Source organism: Pristis pectinata, chromosome 3 (assembly GCF_009764475.1).
Source record: "Pristis pectinata isolate sPriPec2 chromosome 3, sPriPec2.1.pri, whole genome shotgun sequence".
NCBI lineage: Eukaryota > Metazoa > Chordata > Chondrichthyes > Rhinopristiformes > Pristidae > Pristis > Pristis pectinata.
In genome coordinates this window covers 86472642-86496747 of record NC_067407.1, presented here as the reverse complement: position 1 = coordinate 86496747, position 24106 = coordinate 86472642, and the positions used below count along the sequence as shown (strand labels likewise).

The 24106-nt window shown below is 42.0% G+C and overlaps 1 protein-coding gene across 4 annotated transcripts in view; it reads right to left on the bottom strand.

The window, feature by feature from the left end:
• The window catches only part of LOC127567834 (1-phosphatidylinositol 4,5-bisphosphate phosphodiesterase beta-1), a 711920-nt gene that overhangs the window by 420302 nt on the left and 267512 nt on the right, over nucleotides 1–24106 (bottom strand). The window contains exon 1 of one of the 4 annotated variants that reach the window (XM_052010956.1): nucleotides 12184–12318. The exons of the other annotated variants lie outside the window; for them this stretch is intronic. The gene's annotated coding sequence lies outside the window, so the exon portion shown is untranslated. Of the gene's footprint in view, nucleotides 1–12183; nucleotides 12319–24106 lie in introns of those variants that run through there. 4 annotated transcript variants of the gene reach the window in all.

The window sequence follows — 24106 nt, the reverse complement described above, 5'->3', positions numbered from 1 at the left end:
ATTACATAACGTATTGGGCAGAAGCAACCCAGCAAGGCCTTGAGCTTAGAAAAAGATTGTGCTGTGCTAAAATTAACTCTTGCATCTGTTTCTAAGCCTTCCTTCCACCCCAGGTGCAGCGTTGGAGGAGTAAGTCTCATGCTGCCTTGGACAGGAGTCAGGAACGTTATGCCACATGAGTGGTCAGTGGACGGTAAAAAGTCTGTGAATATAGATGATTGGCTCGGCAAAGTGGAGATTCTGTCCAATCAGCCCTCATGAGATTTGTAACAGGCTTGGATCAACAATAATAAAATAAAATGTTCTGAAAAGCTCAGAGGGTCGGGCAGTGTCTATGGAAAGTGAAACAGTTAACATTTCAGGCCTGGGACCCTTCATCAGAACTGATGGACCAGCAGGTCTCTTCCTGCCCATCGGTTTTGTTTGCTTGCACCAGACTAAAGTGTAAATGCAGTGGAAGTGATTATACATTGCTGGAAATGTAAAATCAGTTGAGTGTTTATTAGGTTATGCAGATCACATCAATCATTACTAAAATCCATAAAAGGTTTTCCCAAGACCTCGGACTCCAGTGAACATCCTCCCATGTTGAACTCTCTGCTTTTGTTCTATTTGTTAACTTCATTTATTCCGATCACAAAGGAAGACAGAACGAGTTCCTTTAGACTCAATTATGGAACTTCGCCAAGATCTGTGTCTGAAAAGACATTTGACTTCCCGTCCTTTCACTGTGCAGTTAAACAATTAGCCAAAAGTGTGAAATATATTTCACATTAGATCAATGTTATTGTATTCTCCAGGAAATCAGATACTTTAGCCAACAAACTGGATAGCTTCGTGAAAAGATAGAGGAAGGTTTAATGGCACAAAGCTTCTGGCATGAGCTCATAATCAGCCACAAGAAGTTTTCTGTGAAACTGGAGTCTTTATTTTGGTTTTATTCCCAGTTGCTTTTACATACAGACTCTTGAGAAGCAGTTTTTCAATATAATTTGACTCTTAAGTTGAAAAAGAAAATTTAGATGAAGTGCCCAATTGCAGCAGGATTGAGACACAATTCTGACGTCCAACAAAGATGGCATCACAGGCAAAAAAAATTTTCATCGCAAAAAAAGTGTCAGATATAAAAATATTTCAGGTTTGTTTTGTAGAGTTAAACAAATAACTTTATAATTGCAATTATCATTCCCTATAAAAATTACTAAATGTTAATTTCTAACTGAATGTCACTCATTTTGTAATTTGCAATTTAGTGACCAAACACAGACTAGGTGTGGCAAGACCAAATGCAGACTAGGTGACCGTTTCGCAAAACACCTGCGCTCCATCCATAACCGTGATCTGCATCTCCCCATTGCCAGGCACTTCAACTCCCCCTCCCACACTATCATTGATATGTCAGTCCTCGGCCTCCTCCACTGCCAGGAGAAATCCAAGCACAAACCGGAGGAACAGCACCTCATTTTCCGTCTTGGAAACTTGCAGCCTAATGGCATGAAGATTGGATTCTCCCACTTTAGAATAATCCCTTCAAACATCCCCCCCCCACCCCCATCCCAACTATGTCTCTTCTTTTCTTCCCTTTCCTAGCCTCTCTCTTTTTCTACCCTTTTTTCCTCCTTACCTTTGACCCATCCCCCGGTGGATCTGCTCCCCTCCTCCCCCGCACCTGCCTTTCACTATCTCTTACTTGCATCTACCTATCACCACCCTGTGCCTACCCCACCTTCTCTCTTTTGTCCACCTATCACTGCTCTGCTTTTCCCTCCTACTGTATATATTTGGCTTCCGCTTTTCCTATCTTCAGTCCTGAAGAAGGGTCCTGACCCAAAACATTGACCGCCTGCTTTTCTCCACGGATGCTGCCTGGCCTGCTGAGTTTCTCCAGCACCATAGTGTTCTTCATCTAGATTCCAGCATCTGCAGTCCTTTATTTCTTTTCATTTAGCTTACTATTTTGGCCACAGTATCACCACCAACAGCATTTTTCCCACCTCCTTATGATCTACTTAAAGCCTTATCTTCTGCATTTCAAGTACATATAGTTCCAAGTAGCTTTGCATTGCCATTGGGAAATAAAATATTATCTGGCACAACCACTGGACACATACCAGATAAATATGCATACTTCAGCATGTCTGTCAAAGGAATCTTGAAGATCATAATGTTCGAATGTCACCTCTCTGAGTTTCTTAATACATAATTTTTATATGTGCTACAGGAGTTTAAATTCATCCATGGGAATCATTAAGTAATCCAAATAGGGAGGTATTAGGAAGTGGATGGGCAATGGCAGAGGTGACTTGATAGAGGTGTACAAGATGAAAAGAGGCATAGATCGAGTGGACAGTCAGAGACATTTAGGGCAACAATGGCTAACATAAGGGGGCATAATTTTAAGGTGATTGGAGGAAGATATAAGGGGGATGTCAGGGGTAAGTTTTTTTTACACAGAGAGCGGTGGGTGCGTGGGAGGGAAGGGTTAGATAGATCTTAGAGCAGGATAAAATGTTGGCACAACATTGTGGGCGGAAGGGCCTGTACTGTGCTGTAATGTTCTATGTTCTATGGTGTTATATTGGGTGTCAGGTGGGAAGTGGGGCAGGAAAACATACTGCTGTCTGTGTGTCTCATTTTGTCTTAATGAGAGGAGATTCCAGTTAACCTCTGCAAGTTTGGAGTCTGGTTTAAAAAACAGCCAGCCCCAAATGCTTTCAAGATCATAGAAAATTAACGGCACAGAAATAGGCCATTCGGACCATCACGTCTGTGCCAGTCAAAAAAGCTACCTAATCTAAACACACAAGGTCCATCACCTCACAAGTCATGGATCTTCAATTACACAACAAAATCCTTTTTAAATGTGATGAAGGCTTTTGTCTCCCTTTCAGACAGTGAGTTCCAGACCATTTCCATCCTCAGGGGAAAAAATTGTTCCTCATTTCTGACCCTAAATTTTCTATCAATTACATTAAATCTATGCCTCCTAGTTTTTGGCCCTTGTGCAGAGGGAAGTAGATCTTTCCCATTTGCTCTATCTAGATCTTATCTTACCTTCCCTCAGCCTTCTGGTCCAAAGAAAGCAGCCTCGTTTATCTAATCTTTCTTCACAGCTACAACTTACCTGTTCAAATGAAGGAAATTAACTTGTCTTATAATCTGCTGAAAAATATGTTTGCCATCAAATTGCCACCAACATTTGGAAAAGAACTTACATGCATCTTTTTTATCCAAACAAGTTTCTATCACGGAAAAGTCTCCTTGTTCGTTGTCATTGGCTAAAAAAAATATACTGAATGAGGTATGCAACTTTGACATCAAAACAGTGGGACCTATTTTGTTTAGGAAGGACAAAATGGGTGCTGTCCCATAATATGTGCTTCTTTCTAAGTCTGGTTTTAGCTTGACATTTTGGTCCCAGTTGTCGATTACCATGACTTGCCTGTACGTGTAAGGCAGAAGCTGATCAGAAGCCTTGCTTAAGGAGCAGTAGACATTGGATCGTCACATCTATCTCAAAGAGGGCCTGGAGTTGTGCGTTGACACAAAGCGGCTGGATTCAGGACAGCTCAAGAGCTCAGATTTGCAGACACAATACTGGAAGTCCTGGGGAGGGGGTCCAGAAGAACTTCACCCTGTACCCATTGGGATGAGAGGGGAAGGCTGGGGCAGTCAGGGTCTGGGAACTGGGGGCTGGAGGTCCACCTTGCCTTTCTTCCTCTTTACTGCTTGCTTGGCCTCGTGTCCTCCTCCCACTCATCTGTCAGGCCAAGGGCGACACTAGGGAGATGCTGAGCAGAAAGCATTCCCTTTCTCTTGGTGATCAATGTAAGCTATCCAACAAGGTTAAGAGAAATGCAATGTGCCAGTGCTGGTAAATCAGAATATGCCACAGTGAATCTACCATGAGAGGATTGATAAGAAGAAAACAAATCAGCACTCAACTACAGGAGCTGCCATCCCATCCTTTGGAAGAGATGTTAAAACCACGGTCCTGTCCAGTTTGTCAGGTGTAAATAAAAGACTCACGGGTAGTACTTTGAAAAAAGAAGAGGTGTTATCATTGTATCCTGACCAATAATTATCAATCATTCAAAAATCACCAAAAGAAGTCCAGATTATCTGGTCATTATCACATTGCTGTTTCTGGGAAAAAATGAGGTCTGTTTCCCACATGACAGCAAAGTCTACACTCCAAAAGTACTTCACCGACTGGTCAGGACAATAGGACAAGAAACACAAAGGCTTTGTGGGGAAGGACTGCAGTCTAGGGTCCTCTGCCATTAGATATTGAGGGGATAAGTGCAACGTAGAACCCCCTGAAGCATGAGGTTTGTATCATCCCAGGATGCCACATGAGTTGCAATGATGCTGTGTACACAAAACGTGCTATCACTACCAATGTACAAAATCGGTAACACTGCGAATGTATGGACTGGACACCACCGGGAATGTAAAGAGAGCCATGTACTGTGCTTTCTGTACTTGTATATATTTTTCTGAATAAAGTTTATTTTTGAAATTAAAAATAGAGAACAAGCCAAGGCTGTGAAAAAAAAAGAAACAGCACAGAAATGCAAGCCTTTCCTTTGTCTTTCAACACGAGTTAACAGCTCCCCACAGATTAAGACATCCAACTCTAGCAGGCAATTATGTTGTACATTTCCTTTCCTTTTTTTAAGCAGAAGTTACTGTTTACGAAGCTGAGGTGAACTTTTCAACTTATCCTGCGTAAACACATTTAAAAGCCAAAAACAATCGAATGCTGCTTATTATGTACTGTACTTTTGGATGTCTGATGTTTCCAAAGTGACTTTGCTAAAGAATTATTTCAGTGCTTCCAAATCTTGGTTGTCCAGGGTGATCAATGAAATAGCAAGAATCAGAAGCAAGACAAGGCAATGAAGTTTAAGAGCGGGCACAGAATATCAAAAAGGCTTGTAGAAGCCAGTTATGTATTAAGCCCCAAAATGCTTGACATGGCTGGTGACTAGAAAGGGAAACACCGGCATTCAACCAACATGATATAATTAATCCCCACATTTAACATCCGTCTGCTGTGAATCCGAGATTCAGAGTGACAGACGCTGCCACATCTATCACTCTGGACTCAATATCAAATTCTCAAACTTTAGGTAACTCACTTTTTCTGCCTGTCATCCATCTGTGATTTTGGCTCAGCTTTTCTCTTACTATCTGTCCAGTCTGGATTGCTGGGCATGTCCCACAGCTCTGCTATCAGCAACACATAAGCAGCATAATGTGCTTCTAACTGCTACATTAACCCATTGGTCTCACCCTATCAGAGATATTCCCTCTGTTCTACACCCATCCCTCCCATCCCCCTCCCATCTTCTCTGCTTTTGAAAACCTAAGTTTTGACCCGAAAGATTAACGCTGTTTCTCCTTCCACAGATGCTGCCTAATCCGAGTTTCTGGCATTTTCTGTTTTTATTTCAAATTTCCAGCATTTGCAGATCTTTTGATTTTCTATCACTACATCCTACTGCTGAACTCCACGTGAAGTCCAATGGCAGGGCTGAGATTTTCAGGGGATTTTCCAGCATTATTCTAGGAGATCACACTTCACATCCTGCGCCAGTCAGATTTTAATGGGGATTACAGGGCAAATATTTGGAAGAAGAGAGGGAGCAATTTGTAAACATTATTTTGATTCAATTTAGTGTTCGAATTATTTCAGTCCCAGGATTTACACAATAAACACTACATGAAAGGAAGACACCATTATGGCAGTGTTTCCACAACCAGAAGTGCTATTGCAAAAACAAAGGAACTGAAAGAGAACCAAAGGAGCTAAAGTTCAAAACATAAAACACTGCCGAAAATCTTTTTGTTATATGTTCCATCCAGTAAGTGAATCGACAGAGAAAAAAGGTCAGCCTCCTGATACTACAGATACAACACATTGTAATCTGATCCAATATTAACAGCAGGCAGAAGGCACATTATAGAAATCACAGTTCACTCAAAAGCTGGGAAATTTACCAACACACCAACATTTTCTCAAGATTTTTTTTTAAAGGAATGAAGTCTGCACTCAACTCACTTTTTCTGGCTAATGACCTCCTCACGTGAAATGAAGTACTCACAACTGAGAGAAATGGGTAGAAATCTGCATCCAACTGTTACTAATGTGAGTCTGATGTGAGAATTTATTCAGAATTTTACTTTTAACAGCTAAGCATTTGCTGTACTCTGCATGTCTCTTCAGCACTGGCTGTTTCTGCTTAAACTCCAGTGCCACACATCTCTGCAAGCAGATGGATGGCACCATTACTATGGTTACTTTCAAGCACCCCACTAATTTTTTATAATCACTCCCTCTCTTGTTTAATGGCGCTCCAAGAAAATGCGTCTTGAAGCTAATTTAGATTTTTCCTTTGCACGTACAAACTCTGTGGCAACTGTGAAAAGAAGTTTGCAGAAGAAAGAGAGAAAAAAAATCTTCTAAATGTGCAATGGTGGCAGTTTTATTTATGCATTGAACACCAGAAACAGCAGTTGACAAATAGACAACTAAATCCCCAGCATGACCATTGGTCTTTGCCAAGTTAGCCCAGGTTGTGGTATTGAGTATTGATTCAGTTGACCCAAATAAGGTTCTGAGGAGAATGGGGTTGAAAGGGAAAAATAAATCAGCCATGATCGAATGGTAGTGAAGACTTGATGGGCCGAATGGCCTAATTGTGCTCCTAATTCTTATGGACTTCAATATTTGGATCGCTCAGGAAAACAAAATCAGGCAACAATTTTGTTCCTTCTTGAAAAGGTATGTGTGCAACCTTCCCCTATTAGGGGCCACAGGCTCTCTCTGTCCATCGCTCTCACAGCATCTGCTGCTCTCTCACTGAATACATGAAAATTGAACACTTGGGTGGAACACTGGAAGGTCACTTGCAGAATCATGGAATGAAACAGCACCAAAGGAACCTTTTCAGCCCATATCGCCTGCCCTGCCACATGTATCCCCTCTAGAGAAAGCCTTACATTTCTTTTTCCTTACCTTATTGATTCAACTTCCTTTGCAAAGAAAAGATTGGGTCAGATTTGGCTGGTTGAAGCTCACCATCTATGGATCCAGCATGCCTGCACCTACCTGGGCTGGATGTAGAGGGTTAATTTTGCTGGGACTCCACAACCTTGAGTCAAGCAACAAGATCTGAATAGCAACTGGGCCTTGGTTGGTGGGGGGGGGGGGAGGGGCGGGGGTGGTGTGTGGAGGATAGAGGCTCCATCCTTGGAGTGATCCCCAACAGACTTTCAAAATTAGACAAAGCTGAGATGGAGCTTTGTTACCTGTAAGTATTTTTAACAGTCTTTAAATATCTCAGACATTCAGGGACATTTGAAAGCTATCAAAATTGAATTAAATCTTTAAAACGACAAATAATTTAAAAAGTGGTTAACTAAAACCCTTAAAACAAATAATTAGAATCATTAAAAATTAGTAACCTTTTAAAATTTTACAATAGGTTTTCCCTTTTGCCTCCTATATCTTTGCCAGAAAATCTCTGTTGAAATCAATAGCAAGTCAGATCCCACACTAGATCTGACCGGAACGGGATCCGAGATGCGATTCTCCAGATTAATGCTTCTGAATCCAGGCATGCATGGGCCACACCATTGGACTCCATACCACAAAGAATCCAGTGATACGACACAGTGACAGATGTAGCAGCTTCAGTCATTCAGAACGCAGGTTGAATTGGTTCCTTTGACGCTGTATTGTTCCATGATTCACACCGCCTACACCAAGTCCAAGCTTGCTTTGGTTCTTCTGGCTGAACACCAGCAGTTCCCCTTGGAACCAGCATCCAAAACAAGTGTGATTCAGCCCATTGCTGAAGCCATTTCCATCAGCATTTTGGACAGTGGATCCCAGATTAAAAAATAACTGGTGCCCAAACATATTCCCAAGTTCAACCTGAAATGTTAACTCTTTTTCTCTTCTCACAGATGAAGCCTGACCTGCTCACCATTTCCAGTACTTTTTGTTTTTATTTCAGATTTCTAGCATCTGCAGTTTTTCTTGATTTTAGGTATTCCCATCTCACTTCAGATTCTCTTGTCAATTACATTAAACTGGTAACCTCTGGTTACCAGCTCTTCTGCCACTCTAAACAAAGTGACCTGGAAATTCATCCCTGGTCAGTAGCTTAAATTGTGTCATACAGCACCAAGACTGTGTGTCCTCCACCAATCAGGTAAGAATTTCTAGATATTTATTTTTGTTTAGCCTTTCAAAATCCTTCAAGATTTTTAAACACTTTTATTAAATCTTATCTTACCACCCCACCTAGTCTTCTCTGCTGTAATGGAAGTTGCCCCAATGTCACTGTTCTGTCTACTTAATTTAATTGCTGCATTCATGGTACTGTTTTAGGGTGGAATATGATCCAGGCTTGACTTGAAATTCCTTCAACACAATCAGAGAGAAAAACAGGAGAAGATCTGGTGTGAGCAAGTGCGATCCATACGATTACAAGAGTGATTCCCTTTCCAGGTGAATGTCACAAGTGGTCTAGTGCACAGCCAATCATGATCACAATTTTTAATGTGCTTTGAGTGCTGCATCTCCTTGAGTTTTAGAGAGGAGCAATAAGGGACACTGCCTGAGAGTCTAGATGAAATAAAAGTAAGCTGGTCATCTGTATGACTTTCACCTGCATCCATCGGGGTTGCTTCAGATTGCTTCCCAGTTTAGAGACCCACAGGCACGATTTATCATCCTTTACCTCACCCAACTAGCCATTACTCACACATGAACTTTAAGAGTTGAGCACTGACAAGCTAATTAACCCTTGAACACCCATGGGGAGGAGCCTTGCAGCAAACATCAATTTGAAAGACCTGCAAAAGAATCTCAATCCTGGAGTAAAGTCAATGGCCACGACTGTTTTTGATAAATAAGTCTAAAAATGTAAAAGAGTCACAAAGCAACTGCTATGTAAAAAGCTTTATTATGAGCACCAGCCCGGAAACTGGTCAGTACCTGGAAAGGCACTCTGGTCAGTTTATGATAGGCCTGAAGCTGGGAAGTTCAGTGCTGCACGGGACCGAAGGTATCACATGCTAATGAACCAGCCCTGGTTAAGGAGAGGCCTTTCCTTCATGTGCTGTGTCATCTTGCAGTGTGTGAGGGAAACCAGCTAAGTTCAGAGTCGCGTCTGCAGGGGTTAACTCGTGGGAGGTCTGAGCATCAGAAGGGTAAGGAGATTGATTGGCAAGTATAGGCATTGGATTGAGCAGGTTAGGGGATCAGGAAGGGGACAGATTGCCAGGATTTCATGGGTGTGAGCTGCAACTGGTGCTTGGCAATCAGTTGTATGGGGTATGTGGCGTTAGTTGGTATCCAAATCAGGTTAAGTTGGCAAGAGAATAAATGGCATTTTAAGTGATTCTAGTGGACAAGAGTCTATTCTGGTTGGCAGATCAGTAGGTGGGAAGGTGGGGTGAAGATGAGTTGGTTCAGATCAACAGTGAGTTGTTGGGAAAGTGCAGTCACAATTACAGTCTTGTGGGGATGGGTTACCCTTCGGTTTGGGCCATTGTGCAGGTCAGTGAAGTGGGGAGAGTTCAGTTAGCAAATTAAAATGAGGGACCCTAGCTGAAGTGCAAAGCTAGTAATGTGGTAGGACTCACGGCGCAATGAAGGCCTGCTTCTGCAGATAGAGTGGCCCAGGCAGGCTTCATATGGAACCCATACACGAGTTCCATGTCACAGGGTTGCATTGCGCAAGCTTGGTTCCTCCATGAGGACCCGGAGGAAAACAGAGAACTTCACAAGTCATATCCCCAATTTTCTATCACACTTTTATAGAAACCAAATCACATGGTGCAGTAAAAAAAATATACAAGTCAGGTTCCTGGCATTAATTTTTAAGAAATTTCACACAGAGCATGGTAAGTATAAACCAGAGGAGGGAACAATTATGTCAGTCAAAAGGCATTTGGACAGTTACACAGGTTGTAAAGGTTTAGAGGGAAATGGGATTAGCTCAGTTCGGCAACTTGGTCAGCACGGATGAATTGGGCTGAAGGGCCTGTTTCCGTGCTGTACAACTCTGTGACTAAGACGAATGGGAGAGAGGCGGACGGAGGTTCTGGGGAGGACAGTATTGTTGAGGGGGAGAGATAATCCGTAAATTGAGGAAAGTGATCTGTAAGATTAACTAAGTGTTATTATATTTGTTTGGGCATCAAACCTTCAGGGCATCACTTAAAATGCCATTTATTCTCCTGCCACCTTTATCTGATTTGCACAACAGTAATATGAATGATAGGATCTACAGTATCTAAATTTGCTGTTTAATATACCATATGCTAATAATATGCTGCTCTGTCCACTCAAGCTACCTGGGACAAGTGATCAGAAGAATAGTTCTGACAACACACACACACACACACACACACACACACACACACACACTTGGGCACCTTGACTAACTTTCCCTCTGTGTCACAGGGCTGCATTTTCACAGAGTGCAATGACTTTTTAAAGAAACAATTCAACCACAAGACTGCCAAATGCTCTCATGGGGGATCTTTCATTTTTCTTGTTTTCTGTCTTCTTTGTATCCTCCTTCTCCCAGCAGCAATGTTTCCCAGGCAACGGCAACCTGCCCCCACCACTGTGCTCCTTCCAATGCCTCAACCAAATCGCATGGATTGGTGTGCAGGCTTAAGCAGTATCTGCAAAGGGTGCACAATTAGTGTGGCAGCCAAAACTAAACCTGAGATTTCATCTGTTGCCTTCCATGTCGGGGTATTAAGTGGATACACACCATGCTCAGGAGAGCACTTTGGGTTTCAGTTGTATAGTTATGTTGCTTCAGTTGGCAAAAGTTTATATTTTGACTCTGAGCTATACAGCCGAGGAATATCCCACTTTCACTCCTCAGCCCACGTTCAGATGTTTACTGTACAAGAAAAAGGACTACTCTTGCTTATCTCCACATACAGACATATTCCAGGAAGAGCAAGTGAATCGAGAATGGGACAGAAAGGACTTGCTGATCCCTGCCTCAGGCAAAGCACTGAGACGAATTGCAAAAGGCAAATTGAGGCCAAGGCTGAATGGATAATTGCCTAAAACGTGGGAGCAAATAACCAGTCCGACCTGTACCACACCAGCTGTTAAATATCTTCACCTGCTAAGTCACATTAAAACAGTTGCTGAACTGGTTATCATACACAGCCAAGGTGGTACAGTTTAGTACAAACTACATAAATGTCTGATGGAACAGCTGCAGATCTTCTCAGATGCAGCCCTGTGGAACATGCAGTCACATGAGCATAATTACTGAAATCAATTCAACATACTTTGTTATTATCATATTATTATAAGAAGATTGCATGATGAAATGATCCTACAAGCAGGTTTATCATTTAGCAGTTCACAGAACCAATTAATCTTAGGAATGATTCACCAAATGCTGATGCAAGCAGAATGCAAATCTCATCACTCCTCATTTATGCAAGGCGAGGGTCATGAAGGTACATTAGTAGCAGCTGCCCTTGCAGGTAACAGATTAATAAAGTACTGGCTTCGAACCAGTCCTGGTCACTTCAAACATGCATCGCTGATTCAGACAACAACCTGAACAAATATTCATTCTGCGCTACAGCTCACTGCATTGGCCATATGCTTAATGATTTCTTACTTTGATTCCATTTCCTTGTTTGCCTTTTGACAATTTTCCCAATTCCCACAGGTCTGATTCTTGGCTGGGGTCCAGCTCCCCAGGTATGGCATCTCCCCCAAATGCTTATCCATCATTTTCCCTGTCTCCTTTTCCTCAAAGTATCAAGTTGGCACATTGAGTCATAGGTTCCTTGTTTGACTGACAGGTTACCCAAGAGCTGGAGGCAACATAACCCAATCTGTTCCTGTTTTCACAATGACGGTTGCAGTGAGGGTCATTGGACAGTGATGGAGCTGTCGGCTTGTTTCTTGTGCTCAGACGGACAATATTAATAGACTTTCATGAAGGAAATTTTGCAGATTCTGGAAATCTGAAATAAAACAAAAAATACTGGAAATACTCAGCAGGTCAGGCAGCACCTCTCTCTGTGGAGAGAGAAACACATCTAACTCTGCATTCATTGACCTGAAATGTTAACTCTCTTTCTCAGTCCACAGATGCTGCCAAACCTACTTACCTCTCTGGCACCACTTCCATCATGGATTGGAAGATTGATTACAAGGCATTCCCGGCTACGTAATTCAGAAACAAAACATAATGTACTCTTCCGAACCGAAACAACTTTTAATTATACAACTGAGACCCAATCTGCTCTACTGAGCACTGGAGCGTGTCTGCATTTGCGTCCTGGCAAAGAAAGCAATAGTCTTTTCCAAGTTCTGATCCGAATCACAATTGGCAGCAACTGGGAGGCACTAAATACAATCCAATAGAAAGAAAGGGAAAATTGATGAGTACAGGTTTTGACCAGTTGGGGTTGCAGTGTGGTTAGCAGGTGAGAGTGGCTTTGAGATGAATATTTTTTCATAGGCTCTCCACTGACTAAGACAGTTTCCACAGCTAGATCTTTAAGATCAGATGGGAGTCAGTAACACTTGGAGAGAATTCTGCGCATCTGACACAAGAGGGTAAATTACTCAATGAAGGAAACATTTTTAAACAAAGGCCATCCTGAGTGCAAAGCATTAAAATGGTTATCTGTGAAGATGCGACAGTCAATCTTGCACTTGCACTGATTATAGTACTTACAAGGCCCTTTGGTTCCCACTCCCCAATCCCTTTATCAATGCACATGGTTATTGGGGCTGCTCAGATCAACCTTGTGTTTCACTCCACAGTCAGTAAATATATCGGGGTTGAAGGCACTTTTGCTGAGAAAGTGTTGAATGTCCAAGTCTGCTGCAGGTCCTCCCCAAGAGATTCAATGCCTTCGGAAGAGGGAAGAGAACCATTTTAAGAGTGTTACAATTCACAGACTCTCCACACAAATCTTCCTCATGCCCTCGGAAATGCAACATAATGTATGAAGTATTGAGAGTCTGCATGCCCTGGGTGAATGATATATCTTTCCGTTTACTCAATACATTTACACTGGAAATAGAAACTCCAAATCTCTCCAACTAACAGACAAATGACATGCAGGGAAACCATCTATCGCCGGCTGCAACGATGAATCACATTTATTGAGAAATAAAATTAGACAAAAACGTCAAATTACAGCAGATGGATGAATCACAGTGGTTCATCTAACTTAGAAAATCTATCCCAAAAACAATGAAATATCTTGCAGCAGCTCTGTGGGAGCTCAGAAGTTACACACTTGGTTCAGTATAAAGTCCATGAGGTGACATTTATTCATGAAATCAGTTATTTATAGACAAATCTATCAGCCCCAACTCATTACTGTCTGGTGATGCAGATATTCGCTATAGAAATCTTGATGCAGGGACACCAATTATTCCTTATTTTTATTTCATTCCAAACCAGGCCAAGGTAAGTTCAAAAGGCGAGCCGTTTGTAATTAAATATAGCTGCCAATCACATACAGATCTCTTGGGTACTCAGGCTGCCAAAAAGGGTTTGAACCAGAGTGCCAGTGAGCTGAATGCTATTGCATTAACATGATCTAGCTGAGATTCTACTGATCTGACTGTTGCAAATGTCACAACCGTACATGACCAATTTAGTAGTCAAGCAAACAGACTACATTTTTCTAATTGGCCTGGCACATACTGAACTTGCGCCAGCGGTATCAGAGAGAAGCACCAAGAGCAAGTCCGATGCATGGGTCAGCTCAAGTATGGCTTCTGCCCCTGTGTGTTGCAAGGCAGAAGCTGGAGACAAGCTGGAGGTCAGACACCAGTGCATCAGATACCTCCCTCTCATTGGTTTCAGGGACAAAGTGCAACCGTCCTAACTAAGGAGCTAGTTGCACTTGGCACCTGGTCTTTGAGCTTTACGCCAACCCTGACCTTGAGCGAAAAGAATAAATGCAAGTATTTTTTTTCTTTACCTTAATTTCCTAATGAATTTGTAGCAGTTAAAGGCATTGATAATGGTTTAAAGCTATTTTTAAAGTAACTTTTATGCTTTAAATATTTCAAAATGTTCCTTGTCCAAAACACAGTCAGAAGTAGCTCAAAGACTTTTGCTAGCATTGAGGTGGCAAAAAGCAGTCTTGGAGCAGTTCCTCAGGATCGACCATCTGAGGCCAAGCCTTCCTGGATCTTTCCCTATTTTGTTGCAGTTTATGGGATGTAAATCAGGAACAAAAAAAAAGCACGGAACTGGACACTAATAAAGGAGGACATTCAGACCATTGAACCTAACCTGCCCTATCAAAGAGCAATTCAGGTTGCCCCACTTCCGTGATCTTTCACTATTTTGTTGGATTTTTTCCTACTATAGACATTAATCGAAGTTATGGAGTGAAGACTTTCTTCCCAAAAGGATATTATTGAACCAGGTAAGTTTTGACTAAAACCTGAGAGTTTCACGGGCATCCTAACTGATGCTAGCTTCTTTGTTCCTGATTTACTTAATTAACTAACTACATGCTAGTTTCCAGCACAACTTCCCAACACTGAACTAACCAAATTTAAATTGTTTAACTTTGGTGGGATTTGAATTGGTGCCTCCAGAACCTCAAACTTGAGGTTCTAAGTGACAAGTCCAGTAAGATAATCATCATCCCAGCTCACCAACTTTGTGGCCAGAATCAGGTTGCAATTAATTTACATCCCATGGTCAGCTCTGGGATTTAGAACAAGACAGAGATCTCTGACTTACCATCCATAGCTCTAACAATCATTGTGCAAACCCTTCCCTCTTTAAAGTAGTAATGGCACTATTGCAAAGAAAAAAAAAGATTACAAAACACTTTTACATCTGCAAGATGGGCACGATATAATAATGCCACCGTCATGTCATCTTTTTGCCAATACTCTTTAATAAATGTTGCACTTTAATCAAGCTATTTAGCTTATTGCCACATGTTGCCACATGCTGCAGTAACCCTACAGTGGCCAATTAATTAACCAGCTGACTGTAGCTACTACAATGTTTTGCTTGGAACATGAATAAAGTATAAGAGATGAACTGCAGCAGTTTCTAGGCAATAATTCAATTGAGTACAAAGATGCAAAACACTGCAGATGCTGGAAATCTAAAATATTGAGTGGAAGATGCACTGTAGCAATTCACTAGAGCTTCTTCAACAACACCTTTCAAACACAATCCCCGCCATTTCGAAGGACATGGGCAGATGGCACAAAAGGAACACCACCATGTTCTCCTCCAAGTCTATCCTGACTTGGTCAGAAGGAAGATGAGGACCACCACCACCACCACCATGTTCTCCTCCAAGTCTATCATGAGTCATTCGTCATAATATCATGAGTAACCCATCCTTCATCAGCACAAGGACAAAAATACAAATATTCCCTACTTAACAGCGCTTCTGGGAGCTCCTCGTAGCACAGACTACATCAGCCCAACAAGGAAGCTTTGCACCAACATCTCAAGGACAAAATAGCGACGGGCAGAAAATGCTAACCTCATGGACTAATAACTAAAAGCAGATAGACGCCCATCGACTGAAGCAGCTGCAAGAATAAAGCCCAGTAGGATGACAGCTTTAAGCTTACTGAGGGAAGTTGGGGGCATGAGACAAGAGTAAATTCTGTTCTCGAAGTGGATCTACCTGAAGCCGTTTCTCAGCACTGGAATCCAAGGGCAGAGTCGCTTTGAATCTATGATAAAGGGGGCCAGAAACATCTTGTTAAAACCTCCATTAGCATGAGTGGTCCGTGCAGTTCCCATGTCACACACACATGAACGAAGGTCCCAGGAGTGGGAATCCAGACATGCATTATATTTGCTGGAAGGTTATGTGCATGTGCTTTACTGCATTATTACATCCCCACAAAAAGACCCAGAAAAATAACACTGTACTTTACAGTCCATATCTTAATTTCCTCCACTTATATGAGGAATTGTTACTTGGAAATTCAATGGCATGGTGCATGTAAATGCTGTCCAATATAGTAGAATTTATAAGCTAATGTATTCTTGGTTACCAGAAAATATTAGGTGTGCTTAATGTTGTGGAGGTGGGAGATGGTGGCCCTTGGCTCAGGGGTCAGTGCTTACATCCATGACCCAAGGTCATTTGGGGATTAGTTCCAATTTCCAAGGCTTGATTCATACTTTGATGCAGTATTGAGAAAGTGTTATAATATACGCAATGCAGACTTTCAGATGAGAGCTTCAAGTGTCCTGTCAGGTGGACACGATAGATCACAAGGCAAAATTAAAGTGCAAAGTTATTCCTGGGGTCCTGGCAAATTTTTATTCCTAGCTCACAATAAATGATCGTCTGGTCATTGTAACAATGATGTATGTCACTGCTTGCAAGTCCTTTCCATCTTCTTGCACACATTTGCCACGCATTATAGAACCATGGAGTTGGACACTCAACCCATTGACCAATTGACCAACTCAATTCAGAGCCCAATTTCGGTTGTCCCATATCCACGAGCTGTCCTTACTTTGTTGCATTATTTTGTTTTGCTTCAGACATTTATCTGATCGTGTTTGAAAGTCTACAAACTTATTGCTGTGCATTACCTCGTAGTGTATCTCAAACCCTGTCCACTGCTGCCTTGAAAAGTTTATCCACAAGCTGGTTTTGGTTTTTTGCCTTAAGTGTCTCCCCTCTGGTTATTAACCATTCAGCCTCCATGAACAATTTCCTTTCAATTATTCTACCTGAATTCCTTGGGATTTTAAGCACTTACACTCAAATCTTTTCTTAGCCTTCTCTGATCAAAGGAGGTCAGTCCCAGCTTTCTTGGTCTGGCCACATAACCATAATCCCTCATCTTGTGCACTCTCATGGTTGGCTTACAGCTGAAAAAATGCACGTGCAAGCTGTCAGCTCTTCTGCAACATAAACCTGAAATCAGTAACAATTCATCCTGCTGTCATACTGAAGAATAATGATTTGTTCAAACAAGAGCAGCTGATATTTTTAACTTGAATAAAATATTAATTGGCTTGCTGCACAGAACTTGCATGGAGTCTTTGAGCCTGATGGTCTTGTAACTATTACCACAACTGGAGACATCCTGAATTCAGGACAGGGTTGGGTTCTCCAAAGATTCAGCTTCTTTTTTATCCCATTTCAACACAGCCTCTGTACACACAGGTGGGCCGAAGGAACTGCAGAAAAGAGGTTCAAGCTGGAGCCTTGGATGCTACAAAATTCCGTCATGACAACGACGTCACCCAGCAATCTTGCATCCACCACCAGCCCTCAACCCATTGTTGACACTGCCTTGTCCTTTTACCACCCAAGAATTCAAGGAATTATGCATTCTCATCACTAGAGAAGACTTGCACAGAAATATTTTGGCTCACAATTTCCACAAAGGATTTAGTGTACCAAGAACGCAAGGGCAGGCTTCAAAAAAGTCAAAAAAAAAAGCTAAAAATTGAGTTTATTGTCACATGCACATGTAGGCACAGGTACAATGAAAAACTTACTTGCAGCACCATCACATAAGAAGCATTCACGAGAAAAACATAAATTATACACAATTACAAAAAAATCACACAAACAGAAAAAAAATACAATGTCCATTTTAGTGCAAAATGATCAGAGTGGTCATAGTGTTGCTAAACTGTAGTGGTGATTAGGGTTTTGCCAGTTGGTTCAAGAACCGAATGGTTGAAAGGAAGTAGCTGCTCTTGAACCTGGTGGTGTGGGATTTCAGGCTTCTGTACCTCCTGCCCCATGGTAGCTGCGAAAAGATGGCATGTCCTGGATGGTGGGGATCTTTGATGATGGATGTTGCCTTCTTGCTTGCACCTTTCCCTCTGTGCCCACTCCACCTTCACCTCCACCCAGAGATTTGTCAACTGATTTGAGTCAAAGTCAAAGTGTCAAAGGGCAATACAGCATAGATACGGGCCTTTTGGTCCAACCAGCTAGTCCCAATTTCCTGCATTCAGCCCATATCCCTCTAAGCCCTGCCCCTCCATGTACCTATCCAAATGCTTCTTAAATGATGCTGGTGTACCTGCCTTAACCACTTCCCTTGGCAGCTTGTTCCATATACTCACCATCCTCTGCATGAAAAAGTTGTCCCTCAGCTCCCTTTTAAATCTTTCCCCTCTCACCCTCAATCTATGCCCCCTAGTTTTGGACTCCTCTACCGTGGGGAAAAGACTGTTACCATCCACATTATCTATGAATTATGTGAAACATTGTCAAACGCAAGTTCCCTTGATCATTTGCACTGCTCCCAAGTTTCAGTCAAAGCAACTCACTTGGCTTGTTAACATAAGGCATCAACCATGGCTCAGCTGTTCACAGCCTAGCCTTCACTCAACAGGATGTGGGCTCATATCACAATCCGTTGACTTGAAGACATAAGCAACGCTTATGCTCTTGTGCAATACCGTAAGGGTTTCAGACTGCTCGCGGAAATGTATTTCAAATGATTTATTAGACCAAACCTGAGTCTGCTTTTGCAGGTGTATGCAAAAGATCCCATGCCATAAATTTGAAGAACAGTATGTGTGAGGCCTGACATTTGAAACATAAGCAATACTCAAAAAACTGATTATGATCACATAGCTGTTTACAGGAGCTTGCTGTGCACAAATCTGATGCCATGGCTTCTGTATTACAACACTTAAGATAAGATATCTTTATTAGTCACATGTACATCGAAACACACAGTGAAATGCATCTTTTGCGTAGTGTTCGGGGGCAGCCTGCAAGTGTCGCCATGCTTCCAGCGCCAACGTAGCATGCCCACAACTTCCTAACCTGTACGTCTTTTGGAATGTGGGAGGAAACTGGAGCACCCGGAGGAAACCCACGCAGACACGGGGAGAATGTACAAACTCCTTACAGACAGCGGTCGAAATTGAACCTGGGTCGCTGGCGCTGTAAAGCATTACGCTATCCGCTAATGCTAGCCTGCAAATAAGTTACACATTGACCACTAAGTGACGTACTGATGCTGTGAAAACCATCACATAAATGAAAGGTTTTTTTTTCCCTTTCTTATAACATTAGTCTCATACAGACTGCCAGCAAACAGAACCTTCCGGTAATGATAGTAAATTTACACCTTAAATTTCAACGCATGGCTGGGCCCACAAGCAATATATCCAGTGTTTCATGGCATTATTTTCTTTTAAGAGTTTCTTACTTTTATTTCTCCCTCCAGACACCATTTTCCACAACTTGAATTTCTTTTTGGCATCAGAAAATGGTTCTTTAAAAAAAAGCTTCTCCACAGCAAGTTATGTTCAATGTGCAAAATGAGAGCTACAGGCCCCAGCTTCTGAAATTAATAAGCAAGGCAGCTGGCATTATACTCTGGACTTTTAATCAGGTTGAAATGCTTTTATGCTGGAATTTGAGTTCTAATATTTTAATGTAATGTTCAGCAAAGCTGTTAGTCATCAAGATCAATGGAAAACAGGCTTATAATTTTGGAACGAAACTGTACATGCGGAAAGAGAAACCGAGCCAACGTTTCAGGTTTGAGACCCATCATCAGAACTGGGAAAGAGAGAAAACAAGCGAGAAACAAACTGCTGGAGGAACTCAGCGGGTCAGGCACCATCTGTGGAGGGAAATGGACAGGCAATGTTTTGGGTTGAGACCAAGTGGTCTGGACTGGGTCCCTTGTGTCTCCAAGAGAGTAAACAAGTTAGTTTCCAGTTGCAGAGAAGGTAGGAGTGGGTTGGGGAGAGCAAAGGAATATCTCTTATAGGGCAAGACCAAATGGCTTAACTTGGGAATTGTAAGCAGATTATGCTTCTTTGTCACAATTATGTGCTGTTAAGAGTGTGTAAATGGGTTCTCTCATCATTTTTAAAATGGCCATCAGCACCTCTAGTCAAAATATTTACCTGATCCATTTGTCCTTCTACGACTGTTGACCTAGTTCTATCCAACCAAACACTAACAAGGTTTTTGAAAGTGTAGTCACCTCCCAAATCTGTGTCCTGCTTTCCCAATGTGTGTTTGAGTTACTCTGGTCAGAATCCCTGGTCAAATTCCTGCAACAGCTTCTCTTCCTAACTCCGTCCCAACTCTCAGCACTACAGTCGTAGAGTCGTAGAATTATCCAGCACAAAGACAGACCCTTCTGCGTTACTCATCCATGCCAACTGAGATGTTTATCCGAGTTAGTCCCATTTGCCTGCATTTGGCCCATTCCCTCTAAATGTTTTCTATCTATGTATCTGTCCAAATGTCTTCTACGCATTGTATTTGTACCAACTTCTACCACTTCCTCTGGCAGCTCGTTCCATATACCCACCACCCTCTGGTGTAAGAAGGTTGCCCCTCAGGTCCCCATTAAATTTTACCCCTCTTACCTTAAATCTATGTCCTCTAATTTTAGAGTCCGCTACTCTGGGAAAAAGACTATGACCATCCACCTTATCTATGTCCCTCATGAGTTTATATCCCTCTACAAGGTCATTTCTCAGCATCCTATGCTCCAGGGAAAAAAGTCCCAGCCCATTTGGTCTCTCCTTCTAAATCAAGCCCTCTAGTCCCGATAAAATCCTTGTGAATCTTTTCTGAACCCTTTCCAGCTCAGTGACATCCTTCCAATAGTTGGGCAACCAGAACTGCACACAATACTCCCAAGTGTGGTCATTATTCCAAGAAATGCCTTCGTCCCTCATTTAAGCTGCATGCGACCCTGGCCTAGGTCTACACTGTCATCTACCATCTCCACTTTGCTGCCGTATCACTCCATTTCCTCCAATTATCTCTCTGCACTCTTCACCTTCCAGATATGGCCAGAAATAAAATTCCAAGAATGTTCTTCAGTTATTCTAGCAGAATCCCTGAGCTGGAATACTTTGCAGTTAGACCTATGGTAAGACTATTTGTTGATGGTCCTTGTTGCTGATGTCCGGAGTGCAGCCTTTCAAACAAAAGGACAAAGATCACATCGGTGATCTATTTAGAGACTGGGAAAATGGTATGATGTTGGAACAAATAATCATGGAATGAAGAAATTATGATTATGAATATTCATGATTTTATCCTCCCAAATATACCACAGGGAAATCTAGGGGCAGGGAACATTGTTCATTTTTTACTCTCTCCACATGAAGTCCTTTAATCCTGAGCCTTGTGAGATCTCTCTGCTTTTTCTTGGCAACTCTGAGACTTACCCAGCCATGATAATTTACAATAAAAGGTCACAAAATTAAACAAAAGAGCTCTGCTAAGTAATAATTAAGTGATCCTATTTTCACAGCAGGTCACATAAGGTGATGTTTTAATTCCATGATTTTAATAACACCGCAAGATGGCCAATTTTTGAGTGCGACTAATACTTGCAATTATCTCAACATTCTACTGCTCTCCTCATTACAATTTTCATTTTAATATCAGTCCAGCAAGCTGAAATGTGCCAAAATGTGTAGGAACATAAAGATCTCCTCACTGCTTGGAAGATATCTTCCAATGTCTCAACACATGTGGTGCAAAACTGAAGTTGATAGTGCCTCTTGTTTGGGCACCATTGGTGCCAAATTTTGTGGCCAAAATAGCACTCAATACTGAGACATGCCTACTTATGATGCAACATGCTGGAAGTCCAAACAAAGAAGACATTATGGCACAACACTGGTTAATGCTCACTTATATTCTTGACTCAACAGCTCGCAACATGTGCTAACTGAAAAGTGGCTGTGTGGCTTGGAACAGTGGTAAGTCTGTGAGAGAGAGGTGGTGTATATTGATAATGGGTAGATGTCCTGATCGACACAGCTCAATGACGGCATAGGGTGATTGAGCAGCATCTCAGGCTAGTGGTGCAAATGATTGCACATGTATGGCATTCGAAGATCCATTCACTGACTGCAACCACTTGTGCTAAGCCACTGAACCTCCTGCAGCACTGCTTCTAGACCTTGGGTCTTGACTGTTGCCACCAAACTTCATGGCCATCTGCTCCCACGGCCTCAGTAGGATGAGACTAGAGGAGTTCATTTTCCTCTATGCACTATCATCCCTCCTATTTTCCTCATCCGCGAGGATGAGCGCCACCAAAAGGTTTGGGAATCTGCGTGCTCCCATGTTGTTCCATAGTTCATTGAATCCCTGGTCAAAGAGTTGTACAAGATGTTGGTGAGGCTGTACTTGGAATATTGTGCACACTTTTAGTCAGCCTGCTATAAGAAAGGTACCATTAAGCTGGAGAGACTGCAGAAAAGATTTACGAGCATGTTGCCAGGACTCGAAGGACTGTCTTATCAGGATAGGTTGGGCAGGCTAGGACTTCCTTCCTTGGAACGTAGGAGACTGAGGGGTGATCTTATAGAGGTGTATAAAATCATGAGGGGTATAGAAAGGGTGAGTGCACACAGCTTTTTCCCCAGGATTGTGGAATCAAGAACTAGAGGGTACGGGTTTATGAGAGGGGAGAGATTTAATAGGAACCTGAAGGGCAACTTTTTCCACTCGTTATATAGAACGAGCTGCCAGTGGAAGTGGATGAGACAGGTACAATAACACTTAAAAGACATTTGGACAGGTACATGGATAGAAAACGATGAGAGGGATATGGGTCAAATACAGGACTAACTTAGATGGGCATCTTGGTTAGTATGGACAAGTTGGGCCAAAGGGACTGTTTCCATGCTGTAGGACTCAATGACGATGACATACCCCTCCTGTATGAGTGGTAATTCCCTGCTCTGAGTGCTGTCCACCTCCTTTTATAATTCAAAATTGACTTTAACCGGGACTGGCGAGTTATGATAAAAGGCCTCCTGTCTTTGCATATAGTCAATTAACAGCATGGTTAACTCCGGTTGGATATCGGAAGCATTAAAATAAACTGACAGTATAGCTGGTGTGATTTAATGTGGGTTAATCCAACATAACAAATCAAACACCCACTTTGAAAGCTATCCAATTTTAATCCCTGTGAATGTTGCCATGATGCACTGTTCTGTGAGCCATATATTGATGTAATAAAATATATATCACCAGTGGGAAATGAAAATATGAAAAACTTGGCTTCCATTAGCAATGGATAAAAGCTTCCACACACAGCCAAGTCAGAAACTCTTGCTCCAAATTGAGCTGTAAATGAGGAGGACAATATTCTTGCCAGTCTTGAAATAAGCTTTTCTAATTGTGAGCCACATCCTGAGGTTTCAACTCCAATAATGATTCAGCACATTTACCCAGTCAGCACTGACCCATCACAGACCACAAAGCTCACTAATTTCTGCTGAGCTAGCTCTTTTTGGCTGAACTTACAACAGAGCTGCATACAGACATCTGCAAGGGAGAGGAAAAATCTGCAAGGCCGAGGTGTTTGATTGTACACTGTGATGAACTAATTGTCCAACACTCAGGGTGAAGATTCAAGCATAAGTTACAGCTGATTTCTTGGAGGTACCTGGTGTTGTGAACTGACCCCGGAAGTTAATGACAGTTAAAGCTATTTACAATGATGCCTGGACTAGTGCCCAACTGAACAGCAACATCTATCCCAAGAACTCCAAAGTAACTGGACCTCAAGGTACAAAGCCGTAGTTTGACAATGATAGTGAGACTTGCAAAGGTCAAGGTGGTGGCTAATTCAGGGATTTTGGCATTAAGATTCAGTCATGTATTTATAAATACATTGAATAGCATTTACAGATTTTAGGTGGACAGTAATGGACAGGTTTATTTATTGGACAGTAATACAAACTATTATTTGCTGAAAGTCCAACCTCCTGCTGCAAACCTAATGTGTGAAACTGTTACATTGTTGAGAAGCAGGTATACCACATGACACTCCTATGCAACTGCAGAGAGAACAGCATGTTCCATGCTTAAAGTTACATTACAAACTGACCCCTTTGCTCTATTTTATAAGCAACAGTGAGATACGAAAACAATCACTATGTGCATTTTATCAATAACGACCATAAATGTCGTCTAATAACTACTTTCCAGAGTCTCCCTGATCTCCTTCCTGGTTTTAGTATTGAAATGGACTGTTTGGATATCAGGATCTCGATGCCACCATTATAGATAGCCACTGATTTAA